Below are 9,857 nucleotides of genomic sequence, written 5' to 3'. Positions count from 1 at the left end.
CACAGGAAGCTATAAGTAAACTCATATCCTGATTTGGGTATGCCTTTACAGAATCCTGAGTTTTAAGTGTTTTCGTTAAGAACTGACCGATTTACACAGGGTTGAATGCACTATTTATCACAAACTGCTGGCTGGGTATGGAAAAACACTTTTAGGGTGATTTTAACCACTTCCGGTTGATCCAGGAAGCTTAGAATCAACACAGGTAGACCTCATAGTGGCCTGATGAATGCATACGGCATTCATAACCCACATAGGCTTCAGGTTGAATTTAGGGGTGCAGGCAATGTATTCCTATGGGAGAGAAGTCATTGAAAACTGTTTGATGTAAACACCTTCTTTTAACTGTTAAGGGTTAATGCCACACGGTCTAGGTTAGGCTTGCACAGATCGGGAGGACCTCAGAAATGTTCCGTTTTTCAAAATTTTACTTTTGGATGTTGACTTGTTACATTTGCAATATGAAAAATCACGATGGAGCACACTCGCCATCTGTTGGATTTTTTAAGTGTTAGACTTGGCATTTGCCATATGGCATTTGCAATCAACTTTGAACGAAACGACGCCGAATTGAGTGGTATTGGACACCGTGTGTATGGTTTGTCCAGTGCCAATGACTTCCCATTCATTTTTGTACATTTCAGGGGGGTGTTACCTTACAATGTTTAATAATCCAAAGGGGTAGTCAAGAGAATGGTTGTGGACAGGCAAAAGGTCAAAACCAGATCAGAGTCCAGGAGGTACAGAGTGGCAGACGGGCTCGTGGTCAAGTCCGTTAGAATGGAATTTACCCGGTACTCGGGTAAAGAGTACAGAAACAGGCAAGGGTCAAAACCGGGAGGACTAGAAAAAGGAGAATAGCAAAAAGGAGTACGGTAAAAACAATCTGGTTGATTTGACTAAACATACAAGACGAACTGGCACAGAGAGACAGGAAACACAGGGATAAATACACTGGGGAAAATAAGCGACACCTGGAGGGGGTGGAGACAATAAGGAGGACAGGTGAAACAGATCAGATCTGCCCCATTAGGACAGAGAGCTGCAAGTGTCATCTGATGTCTCTGTATATTTGTCTTAAGGACGGAGTGAGTAGGCTCATCTGTAAAAGAGACCCCTCAGTATGACTTCCCTGTCAAAAATAAAGGTTAAATAAAAATAAAATATAATATATATATATAAATAAAAATGGGCAATCAAAAAGCTGCCCATGCCAAGGTGTGAAGGAGAGTCCCCATTGGCCAGGCATGCTGGTCTTTACAAGAGGTTTATTAAATAGCCCTCAGGTAAGGGGCCCTGGCGTATGGGTTACCATTGGTTTCCCGCTGGCCTCTCTAGGGTCTCTGAAAAATCCCACTTAAAGAATGTACAGCAACAAATATAAGACATGGAAGCACCCTGTAGATTGGTACACTAAGTGCATGTTACAGAACAAAGGAATGGTAGCTGAGGGCCCAGCAATGGTTTAAAAGCACATGGGCTGAGAGGACATGCTGTGAGAGAGTAGTTGAGGTTGCTGTCCATACATATGACGTGGTCCTGTGTAACTGGATGAGAGATACAGTATGTTGTTTGGCTCCTGCAGTGGAGTGTGACAGATTGCTGTCTGGTTAGGCTGGGGGAATTACAGGGAGAAAATATGAGTAATTTGCAAGAGGCCATGCCCACTGGTGTTGCAGACACACACACACACACACACACACACACACACACACACACACTTAAATTAGTTGGTAGACAGGCACACACACACGTTCAGTGTTTCCTGGCTGAGGGTAGGTCAAGCCTAGTGGGGGAAACTGTGACATGTCAGAGACGCCTTTGATAATAAGCACAACAGAACCCCAGCCAACAGCAACACTGCCATTGTGGACACATGGGCCACTGCTGGGCCTGGGTCAACTAATGAAATAATAATAATAATAATAATAATAGATTACATTTGTGAAGCACTTTTCATTACACAGAATAATTTCAAAGTGCATAAAATAAAAAATGCAAAACCAAATAGAAAAAATTACACACGGCTAGACAAGTGGTTCTCCAAGGAATCAGGTCCTGTGACATGAACAACATGGCCAACACAAGACACTGAAACCTTCAAAACCCTCCAATAACCCCAAATATATCCATCACAGAAATAGCTTGAAGGTTTTGTAACAGTACACATTTAACATCATACGTTCAATATTAGTTTTGAGCAGTCAAGATGCAGCCAGGCCCAGACACGTGTTTGTGAGTGGCTGGGAACACACAACGGGCAAGAGTGGACACAATGTTTTGGTTGGCAGCACCTAGATCACCTAGACAAAACTCAAGATCACCTTTACTCTCCCTCCATTTGGCGAATCTGACCAGAGCTTTTCCTGCTGATTCCTGCTGCCAAGCTAAAACTCAAACAGGAAATACCAGTGACGCGCTCAATACGGCGTATCAGGTATGAAGGTAAGACCCCGATGCAGACAACGTTGAATTAACAATTGTTTAATAATCCAACAGGGGCAGGCAAATAGACAGGTCAAGGCAGACAGGGGTCAGTAAACCAGAGGAGGCAATGGTACCGGATGGCAGGCAGGCTCAGGGTCATGATAGGCAGAGGTCAATAATCCAGAGGTGTGGCAAAGGTACAGGTTGGCAGGCAGGCTCAGGGTCAGGGGCAGGCAGAATAGTCAGGCAGGCGGGCTCAGAGTTAGGACAGGCAAGGGTCAAAACCAGGAGGGCAAGAAAAAAAGAGAGACTGGGAAAAGCAGGAGCAGAGAAACAAAAACACTGGTTGACTTGACAAACAAGATGAACTGGCAACAGACCAACAGAGAACACAGGTATAAATACACAGGGGATAATGGGGAAGATGGGTGACACATGGAGGAAGGTGGAGACAATCACAAAGACAGGTTAAACAGATCAGGGTGTGACAGGGTGCTAAACTACAGGACTGTTTCTCTAGCACAGACTGGAATAGGTTCTGGGATTCATCCGAGGAGGTCACATCAGTCACGGGCTTCATTACAGTAATAAGCGATATCGATGACGATGTCCCCGCAGTGACCGTACGTACGTACATACATATCCCAACCAGAAGTCATGAATTACAGACAACATTCACACTGAGCTAAAGGCTAGAGCTGCCACTTTCAAGGAGCGGGACATTAATCCAGACTTATAAGACCTCCAACGAGCCATCAAACAAGCAATGTCAACACAGTACTAAGATCGAATCCTACTACGCCGTTTCAGATTACAAAAGGAAACCCAGCCATGAGCTGCCCAGCCCACCAGACAATCTTAATGCCTTCTATGCTTGCTTTAAGGAAAGTAGCACTGAACCTTAAATGAGAGCACCAGCTGTTCCGCTCTCCCAAGAGAATATGAGTTAACCTGTAAAGGTCTAACATTTACAAGGCCACAGGGTCAGACGGATTACAAGGACGTGTACTCAGAGCATGCACTGATCAGCTGGCAAGTGTCTTCACTGACATTTTCAACCTCTCCCTGACCCATTCTGTAATATCTACATATTTCAATCAGACCATTATAGTCTCTGTGCCGAAGAACGTCAAGGTAACCTGTCTAAATTACTATGATTGTAGCACTCACATCTGTAGCCATGAAATGCTTTGAAAGGCTAGTCATGGCTCACATCAACACCATCATCCCAGACACCCTGGATCCACTACAATTCCCAGACCGCCCCAAAAGATCTGCACAATCTCTAATGCACTAAAGATGCACTATTGAGAGCATCTTGACTGGCTGCGTCACTACCTGGTATGGAAACTGCTCGCCATCTGATTGCAAGGCGCGACAGACGGTAATGCGTACGGTCCGGAACATCACTGGGGCCGAGCTCCCTGCCATCCAGGACCTCTATACCAGGTGGTGTCAGAGGAAGGCCCTAAAAATCTTCAAAGACTCCAGCCACCCAAGTCATAAAATGCTCTCTCTGCTACAGCACGGCAAGAAATACCGATGCACCAAGTCTGGACACCAACGGGACCCTGAACAGCTTCTACCCCCAAGGCATAAGACTGCTAAATAGTTAGTTAAATAGTTAACCAAACACCTACCCGGACCATCTGTACCGACCCTTTTTGCAAAACCTTTTTTGACTCATCACCTATGCTGCTGCCACTGTTTATTATCTATCCTATTCCTAGTCACTTTATTCCTAGTTATACTGTATGTACATACATTATCTACCTCAATTACCCCTTACCACTGCACATCGACTCTGTACTGGTACCCCTTGTACCCACAAGTTGTTTTTAAGAAGCATGTGATGATTTCAATTACATTTTAATTTGACCTCCCAGAGAATATTTGTTGAGAGATCGAAATTCTGCGCTCCCCGTCCTTCCCAACCGCTCCACTTCCTTTCCAACAGTACTGTTAAAAACCACTCATCTCTCACAGGAAAAAAAACTGCAGCCCCGAAGTCCCTCCATTCATTAAAATTACCATTTGACCAGCCCCATTCTACCGTATATTAGCCATGTTCCCTCAAATTCTTTCCGGCACAGAGAAAATTTCAGGTCTGCTGAGTGCAAAATTTAATGTTGTGAAAATTCTGTGCAACTTCCAGCAGGCGTTTACTGTGAACACTTACAGTTTTAACAGTGACCTTACAGTTTTAACAGTGATATGGAAATAGCTGTTCTATCATTCAGCCTACAGTTGCAGCCAATGTGTGGTGTTCAATGTAGGCCTACATTCCATGAGGCTTTAAAAAAGACATGGCTTGACATTAACCTGCTTATCACTTGTCTTATTCAAGTCGGTCTCAAAATACAACACTGCCCTTGCTGCTCTTGTGCTCAATCACTCCCCTATTGCTGGTCACAACTGGACTAATAACTCACTAAATATCAAAGGATATGGACAGAGGGATAGGGCACTAGTGAGCACCACATGGAGTAGATGCTTTTCAAACTACCTTATCCTCACCCTTGCTTAAATTTGACTTAAATTATACTTTTGCCCTGCCAAACTGATACAATGAACAACTCTATGAGAAACACGGCCAAGGGGAAACTAATTAATCCAAAAACAACTGGCAAGAAAGATGGCAAAGTCCCCACCACAGCACAAGATGGATGCTTGTGTTAGCCTGGCTGTAATGGTTAGCATGGCTAACCCTGACTCGGAGTCTTCACCGATTATTATATTATCAGCTATCAAGAAAATGGAAGAGGACATGAACGCTCGATTTAATCATCTCGACTCATCCTTACAATCAGTGCTAACCTCCCTGGCTGACCATACAACCCGCATTGTTGACCTGGAAGGAAACGCAGGTGACCACGAGACACACATCGCCACCCTCGAGGGACAGTATGAAGAGTTACTAACAGCAAACAAAGCTATAAAACTCAAGATAATTGACCTCGAGGGATGTTCAAGGCGTTTGAATATCAAAATCACAGGCTTGGAAGAAAAAATTAAGAAGGGCAGACCAACACAGTTCATGGCAGAACTCATACCAAAACTGTTAGGGATTGACAATTTCCCCCAAGGCCTAATAGTGGACCAAGCTCACCGCATCTTCGCTACGCGACCCTGTGTCATGACTGCCAAAATACACCACGACCGAGAAGGAAACGATTCTGTGCTTGTCCTGCCAGCAATTCCCCCTGTCCTTCAACGGGGCTCAGATTAACATATACCCAAACTACACTGCTCAGGTAACCAAGCAGCATCAGGCCTCCTCTTCCCTGTTCGGCTGACTCTTACCCATGGTATGGTAGAGAAGGTGTTCGAAAAACCACAGGGTGCCGAGTCATTATAGCCACCGACGCCTAGGACCGATAGGGTCGTCCCAAGTAGCAGTTCACCATGATAGGTAGTTCCGATTGTCCTGCCATTTTTAGATATGACAGCGTGGTCATAGTCCTACAGGCGGGTAAGACTGCATCTGACCGGTTTCCGTGTTTCAGTAGGGACATATTGACTACATTGTTTGGCTCAATTCAGTTATTTTCTAAGAGCAATTATTATAGACATAAAGGTGAGGGGGCCCAGTCAGACCACCTGAAGGTATGTTAATTTATTTTTATTAGAAATTGGTTAGTTAGCTTACCCTGTTGTGTCCAGCAGTTCCACAATGTTTATGGGGGAATTTATATTCCACTTCATTTGGGGAAGTGGACAGGGGAGGGAGGTGGAGAATGTTTTTTGTGTTTTTCATTTGTCCGTTGCTCTTTACGTGTTGCGCCAGCCCTACAGCTACAATTTGAATATATTTGAGGACCAAATAATTATTTATTATGGCTACTGGTAACTATTACTTTGCCACGGTGTGGCGACATTACCCTTCTTTTGTGGAATGTACAAGGTTTGAGAACAAGTTAGGATTAGAGTTAGTTATTATGTTTCTACAAGAAACTCACATAAAGCATACTGAGCATTGGAGATTAAAATGTAGTTGGGTATCACAGATTTATCAATCAACTTTTTCATCCAAGGCTAGAGCTGTAGCCATATAAGTTTTTAAACTGTCCCATTCAAACATATTTCAACTATAAACGACCCCAATGACCACTTTATTATAGTAATAGGCCATATTCCATCACGACATGTAACATTTTTATATCTTTATGCACCGAATGTCGATGACCCAGAGTTCTTTCGGAATGTTAATCTCTCACCAGATTTATAAACCACACATTTAACTACAGGCAGAGATTATATGGAAAGGCTTCCTTACTCGTCCTACCACTTCACTGAATTCCACTGGTGTCTTGAATAATTTAATTGGAACAATGAACCTTGTCGATATTTGAAGATTACAACACCCTACGGATAAGGATTATTCTTTCTTCTCTAATTTTTAACAGACTCTAAATTGACATCTACCGTCACCTCTACCAAGTACCATAATATAATAATGTCTGATCACAGTCCCGTTTTATTTCAAATGGATTTTGGCAGGACAAAGCCTCAATTCACCTGCATTGCTTGCTGTTTGGGGTTTTAGGCTGGGTTTCTGTACAGCACTTTGAGATATCAGCTGATGTACGAAGGGCTATATAAATACATTTGATTTGATTTGATTCTCAATGACTGAGTAGTTGGTCTCCCGTGGTTCCAGCTTCCTGCATAAAAACAGGATGGGGTGTTCTACCCCTTCTACCTCTTGGGACAGCACTGCTCCCAGGCCGACCTCTGAGGCATCCGTCTGAACCACAAACTCTCTCTCAAAGTCTGGTACCACCAGCACTGGATTACAGCAGAGAGCCTCCTGTAATGTCCAAAATGCTTTGGTGGCCCTTTCATGCCATTTAACCATTTTTGGCCCTCTGGCTCTAGTCATGTCTGAGTGGGGCGGCCACTGTGGCATAACTTGGGCTGAACTTTCTGTAGTAACCGGTCAGCCCAGGAAGGCTCAAACCTGCTTCTTATTTACTGGTTTTCGCCATTCTCTAATTGCCTCCACCTTCTTACGTTGGGGTTTGATTAACCCTCTTCCCACTGTGTATCCCAGATACTCTGTTTCCTCTAACCCCACGTAACACTTGGCAGGGTTCTGCCACAATTTACAAAGGTCCGCCATAAGGCGGGACATAAAGGGGGTCTCCTGGTCAGTAAGGATCTCCTTTGGAACCCCTACCCTGGTGAAGGAGCACATATTCCTTTGGTGACATTTTTGGAAACCATTGTCCGAAGTGGAATGGCTTCTGGGTAGCGAGTGGCATAATCTAGAATGACCAGAATGTATTGGTGCCCTCTGGCGGATTTGGGTAGTGGGCCCACTATATCCATCGCTATCCTCTCAAATGGCATTTCGATTATGGGGAGTGGCACTAATGGGCTTCTAACAGCTGGTCGGGGAGCTGTTAACTGGCACTCTGTGCACTCTCCACAATGCCAAGTCACTTCAGCCTTAATTCCTGGCCAGTAAAACCTCCTTACAATCCGGTCTCGGGTTTTATCGATACCAAGGTGTCCACCCAGAATGTGCCCATGAGCTAGATCCAGTACTGTCCTCCGGTACCGGGTGGGGACCAACAACTGTTCCACCACATCAACCCCTATTTTTGAGACTCTGTACACCAAACCCTTTTTCATGATGAAGTGGGGAAAATGATTAGGCATCATCCAAACCATTTATGGGAGTACCATCTACGACCTGCACATCTGCTCTGGCTTGCTGCAGGGTTGGATCCTGGTTTTGGGTCGTCCTGAAATTAGTCAGGGACCCTGCCAGGTCTGCTGGTTCTAGATAGTCGTCAAAGTTAGGAAAGTATCTACCCAGTATTACATCATATGACATCTTTGGGACCTCGTAATCCACCAGACCGTCCTCGGTTTGTATGCTAACTAAGGCTGTGGGGTAAAGACCTCATGAATGCACATAACACTGATATCCTGACTTGTATACAGTTTATGAGTCGGCACTAGGTTTGCAACAACAGGGTTAGCATACTACCGGAATCCAGCAGTGCTTCAACCTCTTTCCCTTCAACCTTTACCCTGCACATATACTTGTTTCTTGATCTTTCAAGTACAGTGGTTACCACAGGGCATACATACCATATATCAGCTTCTTCTTTTTCACAGAGCGGATGAACGGGTCTCCGGTTGCAATCATTTTTCACATTGCATTGGCTCTACTTTAACTTCTCTGGGATTATTGGGATGCTAGCATCCCACCTTGACAACAGCCAGTGAAATTGCAGGGCGCCAAATTCAAACAGAAATCTCATCATTAAAATTCCTCAAACATACAAGTATTATACACCATTTTAAAGATAAACTTATTTTATTATTTTTTTTTGTGAATTTTACCCCTTTTTCTCCCCAATTTCATGGTATCCAATTGTTTAAGTAGCTACTATCTTGTCTCATCGCTACAACTCCCGTACGGGCTCGGGAGAGACGAAGGTTGAAAGTCATGCGTCCTCAGATACACAACCCAACCAAGCCGCACTGCTTCTTAACACAGCGCCATCCAACCCGGAAGCCAACTGCACCAATGTGTCGGAGGAAACACTGTGCACTTGGCAAACTTGGTTAGCGCGCACTGCGCCCAGCACGCCACCGGAGACGCTGGTGCGCGATGAGACAAGGATTTCCCTACCGGCCAAACCCTCCCTAACCCGGACGACGCTAGGCCAATTGTGCGTCGCCCTACGGACCTCCCGGTCGCAGCCTGTTACGACAGAGCCTGGGCGCGAATCCAGAGTCTCGGGTGGCCCAGCTGGCGCTGCGTTACAGCGCCCTTAACCACTGCACCACCCGGGAGGCTAAAGATAAACTTATTGTTAATCCAACCACAGTCTCCGATTTCAAAAGGCTTTACGGCGAAAGCACAACATGCGATTATGTTACGACAGCGCCTAGCCACAAAAAAACATAAAGACATTTAAGCCAAGGAGAGGACTCACAAAAGTCAAATAGCAATTCAATTAAACACGAACCTTTGATGATCTTCATCTGGTGGAACTCCCAGGACTCCATGTTACACAACAAATGTTTGTTTTATTCAACAAAGTCTCTCTTTATGTCCAAATACCTTTTGTTTGTGAGTTTAGTTCAGTAATCCAAAAGGCACAAAGCGCACTTACAACATCTATTTCAACCGGACAATATCGTTTTCATTAGAAAGGAAAGAGAGCGAATGGCGTGCTCACAGCCACGCGCGATAAACAACTCATAGCTTTCAGCTGAGCCACTTACTCTGAGTGGTCTTATTCTCTCCAAACCTCCCAATGCTGCCCCCTATCTCAATGAAGTTAATAGGGCAGTAGGCTGCAATATGTCCCGGTCGATTACAATTGTAACAGATAATAGGGTTTCGGGGGGAGATCCCCTCAACCCCCTGTCCCGGTTCCCGGCATTTTCCATAGTGTCATGGCCCA

Source organism: Oncorhynchus mykiss, chromosome 7 (genome assembly GCF_057628025.1).
Source record: "Oncorhynchus mykiss isolate SJ-2025 chromosome 7, ASM5762802v1, whole genome shotgun sequence".
NCBI lineage: Eukaryota > Metazoa > Chordata > Actinopteri > Salmoniformes > Salmonidae > Oncorhynchus > Oncorhynchus mykiss.
Note: the sequence above shows the minus strand (reverse complement) of the source record.